The sequence below is a fragment of the Anneissia japonica genome, unplaced genomic scaffold, assembly GCF_011630105.1.
Source record: "Anneissia japonica isolate Jap-2015-1 unplaced genomic scaffold, ASM1163010v1 scaffold1642_len504882_cov181, whole genome shotgun sequence".
Lineage (NCBI taxonomy): Eukaryota > Metazoa > Echinodermata > Crinoidea > Comatulida > Comatulidae > Anneissia > Anneissia japonica.
Window position 1 is genome coordinate 73,595 of NW_022692852.1, and position 9,118 is coordinate 82,712.

The 9,118-nt window shown below is 33.2% G+C and overlaps 1 protein-coding gene and 1 long non-coding RNA gene across 2 annotated transcripts in view; one reads left to right on the forward strand and one right to left on the reverse strand.

Annotated features, from left to right (window-relative positions):
- The window catches only part of LOC117100421 (GPI-anchor transamidase-like), a gene marked incomplete in the record, with an annotated part of 19,459 nt that extends 17,650 nt beyond the window's left edge, over window positions 1-1,809 (forward strand). The window contains 1 exon segment of the mRNA XM_033240099.1: window positions 730-1,809.
- A 3,276-nt stretch (window positions 1,810-5,085) lies between these two features.
- LOC117100423 lies at window positions 5,086-6,861 on the reverse strand. Its single transcript, XR_004444122.1, has 3 exons — window positions 6,725-6,861; window positions 5,477-5,911; window positions 5,086-5,200 (listed from the first exon to the last, which is right to left on the reverse strand). It is a non-coding gene; the product is annotated as an uncharacterized LOC117100423 (long non-coding RNA).
- Between the last annotated feature and the right edge of the window lie 2,257 nt (window positions 6,862-9,118).

Below are 9,118 nucleotides of genomic sequence, written 5' to 3' on the forward strand. Positions count from 1 at the left end.
GGTCACTGTCCTGTACTTGCTGTTTGCCATAATAAAATGAAATAATAATTTTTCTGATATTTAAATTTGTTTTCTCCTTTTTTTTTTTCTGTAACAGGGTAAAGACAAGGAGAAAGGTTTACGAGTATCTCAATCTTTCGTTCTTCTATACAGTGCATTTATCGTTTTAGCTGGTATAACATTTTTCACAAATAAATTTTCTTGAAATTTATTGTTGATGTTCTGAAACTAAGGATTATTTATGAGCAACTGTGATGTTTCCATGAGATGTGAAACAGTCAACAGACAAAAATCAGCTTACTGGGTGACATGGTTTGCACATCTCAGTGCATTGTAGAATTGGTTCTGATGGTAGTATGAGCCATGAAGTGGATTAGGTTTAGACAAAAGATCAGCAAAGAATGCCAAGATCACACGACAAATCCAGTATTCAAGACCCTGACTGACTCAGGGAGCCAGCTGACCAAAAATCTATGCAGTAAGCCTTTGTGGCAGAACAATAATAACGCATTGGGCTACATTGCTTGTAGCCTCTATACTGGACAATATATCTATGTTACTGTCTTTATCCAAGAGAATTGTTACCTGGTTTAAAATTAAATTGATCTATTCTGAGTGATATACCTGACTGGGAATGCTGCATTTTTTAATGTTGTTTTAAATTTGTAAAGGAATGGCCACAAATTCTATCTGATACTGTATTATTTATTTATTTAATTTACTTTTTTTAAATATAAACTGCTTTATGCATATCGAATATTCTCGCGTATATGACAGGTTTAAGATAGCACAGCAGGTCGTCTTTAATGCTCAACACTTACGATTTTTGATTTTTAAATCATGTTCGTCTTATTTGCTGATCGTCTGTAACATGCAAATTTACTAATGAAATTAAGCTACTATATGCTAGTATGAGTGAACGCAATTTGTATGGAAATAAGATTTTGATAAAATGGTATTATTTGGAAGATTAGCTGTACATTTGGCTCCGTTTTTAGCCAGCTAGATTCAGTATCAAGACCATAAAGAGCAGCAGCGTCTTATATGCCCAACATACAAAAATCGTCCTAAAAGCTTCTCAAAATCTGAGGTCATTTTATATGCGGATCGCCTTATACGTGAGAATGTACAGTACTGTATTTGTATATTTTATATCAGCATTTGGACTTTTTTCAATTTTGAGCAATCTTGTTCGATTTTTTAGCAGACATGGGGTTTATTTCGTTTTCTTTTGGCAAGGCTTATGCAATTTGTTTGTCAGAGTACATTTAGCATATTTAGCATTTAGTGTTTTCAACAAAATAAATGATGGATATTTGAGTGTTTAGTTATTATTGTAAATATAGCGAACATGATCAATATGTTTGGTGGAATAATTGAACAATGATGCGTTTTTTTCTGTGTATTGGGGTTGTCTCAATTTGACATTGTATTTAAATTTTTGAATAAAACAATATACAGCAACAACAATATATAAAGGTTGTAATTTATGCATATTGTTATTGAATAGGATCTATGTTGTGAACCTATACTGAAGTTGGTAATTTACTAATTCACCAACTGCAAGTAAATGGTATTTGATAGATCAAGGAAGTATTAAGTATAATACCTGCTTGGCTTAGATAGGGCTTGGTAATTTACCAACTATGAAGTACAGGTAAATGATATTTGTTGTGGCAAAAGTATCTAAACTCACATGGGAAATATTATATAGTACAGTATAGCGTATTTTGTACTAAAATGTAATACAGTACAATAGAACTCGACAAAAGGTAATGCTATTTAAATAAACCAACAAAATTGTTCTCATCTCTACTGTGATTTCACTTTCCCCATTGTCAAAACACGGATGAAGAGTCACTTTAAACAGTTAACTTCATTGTTATTAGTCTTTTTTCTTTTTGCGGCATCACCATTTTGGTGCGTGGAAGTGGATGTTATACTTTTTAGCCCAGCCTCGAAAGATTTTTTTCTCTTTTATAAACCTATGTCCCTTTCGTTGGCGTTGATTATACTTGTAGTAGCCACATTGCGTTGGGCCTGCAGGGTTGTAGTAATGATATGGCACCTTTGATGTTGGCCACCTCCTAGGTAAATAAATTTTAAAAAAAATAAATAAGAATTAATACAAGATAGCAATGTTAGTGCATTTATAATAATCATAATATCAATTTTAATATTGAAATAATATGTAACAATAAAATAATGGTAAATAATACTTATGATATAATTATAAAGAAGTAATGAAAATGATAACCTCTATATTTTATAATAATTATTTGGGTCTTTATGGTGAGACATGTAAATGGTCAACATATAATAATATAGGCCAAAGATTTTCTTTGAAGACCAATCAAATTTCCCATACCGGTATTAATAAACCAATATCAGTTACAGTACCGTTTAATTAAAAACTGACATCAAAAACATTAGGCCCATCAGAAAAATGTCAATTAATGGTCTAGTATCATTCGTAGCAGGTCTGACGAAGTGCTCTGGCTCAGTGCTACGTGTACCTCCTAATTGAGAAGTCATATCATGAGTGAGCCTATTATATTTTTTGTAACAACTTATTAATAGGTCCATGCTTATATTCTTCTGGGTTTTTCATTGTTTCATTGTGATGGGTAGCAAATCGTTTGTTTTTGCACTCATTTAGTACTGTACATTAATATCCACTGTTCACTGTCAAAATGCTATTATTGTAGCAGATTTGGACATATTGCTCGTTTGAAATTTACTGTTTATGACATTATTCTGGAAAACAGATTACAGAACATCATTCTTGCATTCCATAATATATTTAATGTTATGGATGAAATAAATGCCATATAACATGATATTGTGATCCACTTTTTTCGTTCTAGTTTTAGGACGAAATGCTGGGCATTGTTTGGTCCTATAATAACAATCTTTCAAAGTTAAACCATTCCTGCTGCATTAGCTGTGAATTATGCTAATTATGAAATTTAAGTAGCCTTTTAATTTGCGTAATTCGAAAAGATAGTACATTACGCAAGAATGCATAATAAGCATAATCATTTACTTACTGTAATTAGGCTGACCAGGAGCTCATTAAAAATTGTTTTTGGTTATTGTTACAAGAGCGTAAATAATCATTTGAAATTTTGTTTGCATCAAAAATTTAAATGAGAATGCACAAACCCAGTCGTAAGTTGGAGGTCTCTGAAGGACAGTAGCAAATCTAAGGGGAACCAGAAAATAAGTTCTCAGCCTGGCTCCCCCGCTGGGGATTTACAAAGAAAATTATACTCAGGCAGTTTGAAATCCAATAATATCACCTTATTTTCCCCAGCTATTACTTTATCTCCCCTTACTTGACCCTTCTCCACACCCTCTTCTCGGTTTACTCCATGAAACGTTACTCGTGTAAAAAATTTCTATTTGTAAATATTGTAAGAAAATATAAAAATGAATTGTTTAAATGTCGAATGTGTCAAGTCAGTCAGAAAATAATACTTTCAATTAAAATATCTACTTTGGTTATCATAACATTTACCTGCAATATGTATCAGGAGGAATGCCGTAGACGTGGATTTCGTCACATATGTCCTTAGCAACGTTAAGCGTAAACCAACCAGTGGATAGCCACGCCCCAGATCCTAAACTATTAACCAATTAAAATACAATAAATAAAAACAGATAAACTTCGAAAACAACACCGCATACTAATATTTGATACAGTGGTGGTATGGGTGGTGCAGGGGAATTTTCCCTATATTATTCCCCCCACCCCCGTTTGTGCCCCAATCATATCAATCACTTTAGTGAAGTTGTCTGCGCTTTTTTCACAATCAATTCCAGCAATGTGTTAATTTTCCCTTATTAAGACACTGCCAGCTGGACACGCTTCTTGTTAGGTTTTATGATGCCGCTTGTAACATACATGCTAGACTCAAGTGAAAATTGCAGCGTGTAGGCCCTTCTTCCCTCTCCTTTAAAATTTTATCATCCCCTCACTCCCCCTTCCCCCATAGATTTCCGCTGGCACTGCCACTGATTTGACAAAAAAAAAAAGCTGTACGGTACGTATCAATAAAACCTGATAAACAGCTCGAATAATAATACTTCAGTAGGCCAATTAGACTTATTTTGAGTTTGATCATTATACTTTTTTTTGTTCAATTGTATCCCTAATATTAATATATTAATTAAACCCTGTAAATGTTGTGTATTATTGTTTGTAGGGGGGGGGGGGTAATAAAACAATAGTAATAAAAACGCGAGTATGTGAGCAATCATGGAGCTTGAAATTAATTCCTTCAGTGTGATAGACTCAATACTTGAAAACGACAGTTACAATTTCAATTAATTTTAATGCTCTATTTTCTAGACAAAAACAAATGTACAGAGAAAAATACTGTAGGCCTACAATATTACTGACACCACAGTTTCTTGGATTGTTATTACGCGAAATGTGTTTAAAATACATAAGGCAATATTATATGTGATATTGACTATTGTTATTTTAAGGCATCCTGCGACTGACGGAGGCATATCACTGTATTTCTATCACTGCACTTCAATACAAATTTAAATTTTGGAGGAGAAGCTTTAGAAATCTCAAGAGAAGTCATTATAAATTTTGTACTTCAAGTCTCCTTCCAGATGCATAATAGTTAAAAAATGACAATTTTTTTCACAGCCTTGAAATGGGGACGCTGATGTGGGGTATGGGTGTGAAGTGTGGGGAGGGCCTCGATTATCAGTTGAGGGGCGCTAACTCGCAAAATAAGGTGATTTTAGGTGCTTTTTAACTACTTGCAAGAGATTTTTTTGGGGGCGACTGGGGGAACGTGAGTAATTTTTTGGAAGTGCGTGCAGCCCCCATGCACCCCCTAGATACGCCACTGCCCGTGAAAACTCGCAATACATGTGGTACCAGTATTAAATTCTTTGGATCACTCTCTTAACAGTGGCACATTTTGTTGCTGAGGGTGCTACGGACAACTATAATACTCGTCTCAATCAGGGTAACATTCTAGCCTTTATTACTTCTTTGTTATACATTGTAGAACCACAGCCAACCACAGTCCACATGTGTGAACGTTTCAGTCAGTTGTGGTAAAGTGTGTGTGGAGTAGAACTGCATGTATATCCTGTAGATCTCTGTGGTCTAAACGGTACGGTATGATACCCGTCTTGACAGCCAGGTGTTGCGTTCGAATCCCGCCAGACACTGCAATAAACCTTTCGTTGATGAGCTATGCTTGATACGATTATTACAACATGTTCCTATTTGAGCACTGTTATTATTATTTATCTATTTGTATATGTAATTAATAATAATAGTAATAGTGATAACAATTATTATTATTATTATTATTACTACTATTAACTTTATCATCATCAATATTATTATCATTATCATCATCATCATTTTGTGAAAAGAAAAATAAATTTAATGATATGTATGTATATACGCACTTTAGTAACTATATTGTTCCATACTTACGGTGTCCTTATCTCTCAATTTAACGTATGAAGTTCGAACATCATCTAACGGAGTTGACGTTTGCAGACGCGCACTCTCATTCAATGTCAATACCATCGATACACGCGTAGGTGGAATAGGCCTAGACCCATTAGAACTATTTGTGCCTTCACCATCAAGTCTGTCAGTAGTCCTATTGATCGTGGAATTGTGTTGTGCTTTTGTTAGCCCAGTTGAGTATACTAGGGGTCGTGTTTCTAAAAAAACGTGCTTGTCTAGGATGATGTATAGACTTGTAAGTAGAAAACACAATATAGAAATATACTGAATTCCTTTAACCACTTTCATTATTTATACACATGACATTACTATCCACAAGTTCAACAATGTTTGATTCTTTTACCAAAACTAATTTCACTCAGCAAATAAGATCATGTACGATTGTCATTGTCATTTCTGTGGAAAATAAAAAAAACACTGATGGTTATTAAACAATAATATCCAATATTTAAAACAATACCGGTAGCGAGGGTCTGTAGGCATGATCGAAATTGTATTGTATTTTATATGAAATAGTGCTGTCTGATGAAATTGAGCACAATATTTAAACTTTTATTATTACATTTTCTTTATATTGAAAATTATTAAGGTCTAAATTAAACAATACGCATTAATAGTGATCCCTCATCCCCTGTTAACAGGCTAGACTATAGATCATAGTTCTCCCTTCAATTAAAGACCAGGTTTGGACTGGGAGTTTCCATGGGCTTTAGCAGCTTTGGTCTCTAATTAGAACAAAAAGATAAAAGACATTTGTTTATTTGGGACCACATGAAAGTTGTCTTTAATTGGAGGTGGTCTCTAATTGGAGAGGTCTTTAATTAGAGGGAAACCCGTATTTCTAAATTTAAAAATATAATAGGCATATATATATATATATGAAGCTTTTTCAACAGTTTTTGAAATATGGCATTTAGCATGTGACATTAAATAAGTACAATACAATATTTTAGGACATTACTTAAATAAAAAAAAAAACACTATAGGCCTAATTTCATTCTCCAAATTTATTGTGTACTCGTAGAAAAAGACTGGTTCCTAAAGCGTGTTCATGGAAATTAATATTTGTATTGTAGGGCTTGAGGCCCAGATATACTGAATTTAAACTCTCTCATTGGAGAGAACTGAATAGTTAAATTATAACAGGATATATAGGCCTACACCTTGTTTGGTCTATCAAAGTCGTGTATGAAATATTCACCAACATACCATCTTGCATATGTTTGTAGCGCTTCAACGTACGTTGTCCATTAGACCTATGAAGAAAGTGGCATCCATTCGCTGGACAGCTTTGTTGGTCACTGTGCGGGATACAGCTCTGCTGTCGATGTTATCGATCTAGTGTTTGTTTTTTGATTGAGAATTTGTGTTAAATAGATTTATTGTCACTTTACAGTTCCCTACACATTTCTATTCAGCCATGAAATTGATTGTTTGAGTCAATATCATGATATTGGTGACGTTTAAATGATCTCTCGTGGCATTGGATACCATATGCGAATTATAACTATTATAATAATATAACTAATTTAAATATCATTACTCAAACTTCATAACCCTTATTGTCTATTTATATATTATATGATACCTAACATTCACTTCTTATCTCTCAATGCTAGAGGATTAAGAGAGAAGCATAAGCAGGAATGTATTTTCAAATGGGCAAACGACAATAAAGTTGAAGTATTTTTCATTCAAGAAACGCTCTTGACTCGTGATAAAATAAATCAGTATGAATTTCTTTGGCAAGGTCAAGCATACCATAGCTTTGTTTCTTCTTAATCAAGAGGAGTTTCAACTCTGATTAAGGACTGCCAGTGATACCTATAAGGTTAATAAAACACATATTGATGAAATGGTAGATCTGTCATTCATATCGTCATTTGTGCTTGTTATGCACCAAAAACTGCAAGTGAACAAAGTGATTTTTTTTATTGAAAGTTTACAGGTGATGAGAATAGTAACATCATCATGTCTGGAGATATGAATTGTGTTTTAAACAAAAATATAGACCAAAAAAGCAGTAAAAACACAACAGACAATTCAGTATATACATTAATGAACTTTATGAAAAATGTTAATGTAATTGATGCATGGAGGACACTTAATCCCAACATAACTCATTTTACATGGCATAGAAAATCAACACAAACATATAGAAGACTAGATTATATATGTTTTTTTTTTTTTAATAAATCTAATAGAATCTGTTTATTCATGTGACATAAGACCATCAATTCTCACTGATCACCAGGCGGTCTCGTTAAATCTCTTAATCAATAATGAAAAAAGAGGGCCAGGCCTGTGGAAATTGATTAATAAACACCTGGAAGATGGGGAATTTATTAAAAATATTATATCTACTGTTAATCAAGCCAGGACAGAAGAGTTAAATCCACGTGATAAATGGGAGATAATAAAATTTAGAATTAAAGAATTTTCCATTAATATTGGAAAAATGAAAAATAAGAAAAAAAGAAAGAGAGAAAGAAACAACTTAAAATATTGAAATCAACAGATTAAATAATCTAATATTGCAAGACAATAGTAAGCAACTTGAAATTAAACTTGAAGAAAACAAAAAAGATCTTGAAAACTATATATATGACAGAATCAAAAGGAGCCCAAGTTAGGTCTAGATTTAAATGGATTGAAGAGGGGGGAAGTACGTACTTTCTTGGCATCGAAAAAAATAACAGCAACAAAAAGAACATTAAATTACTTTAAAAACAAGACGGTGCTTTTACTTCTAACGCATTTGAGGTACTTGAAGAACAGGTTAAATTCTTTTCTAACATTTACGCTAGTAAAAAATTTCAAACACAATAATTAATAAATATATTTATCACATTTGATTTAAACTCACAGAAAATGAAAAACTAGCCTAATATGTGAAGGCGAACTGACATTATTAGAATGCAAACATGCCGTCATGCAAATGAAAAAGAATAAAGCATCTGGGTGCGATGGCTTAACGATGGGATTTTACACCAAACCTTTTGGCACATTATTGTTGACATCGTTTGTGACGCCCTAAACTGCTGTTACATAGACGAACAACTTTCTTACACGCAACGAAAAGGTGTCATAAATTTAATTCATAAAAAAGGTGATCATCATGATTTGAATAATTGGCGACCGATTAATAATAATAATAATATTAAGATTTATTAAGCGCACATCTCCACTAAAGTGGATTACCTTACTCAATCAGGCATGAGCGAACCGACGCCCGGGACAAGTGTTTTTAACGGTCGGACAACAAGAATTTTAGGGACCACTGGTCCGTGGACAAGCAAGTGACTTTTAGAATAGGCTACTCATCGTGTAATGCGTAATGATTTCACAGTACTGTACACTATAAAAGTCCAACTTCTTGACAATTTTATGCTGTATTATTTTTATACAGTACCGTAATTATTCATTGTTACTACTGTTACTATATAATCATTAATACCTTTTACTATTATTAATTACTAATAATGCCTACATAATTATTACTAAACTAAGTTGATACTACACAGTACAGTAGTACAGTATTAGTACATAAGCTGCTAGTGTGTGGTGTTTAATTTGACTCGCATATGTCTACAGGTACCCGTC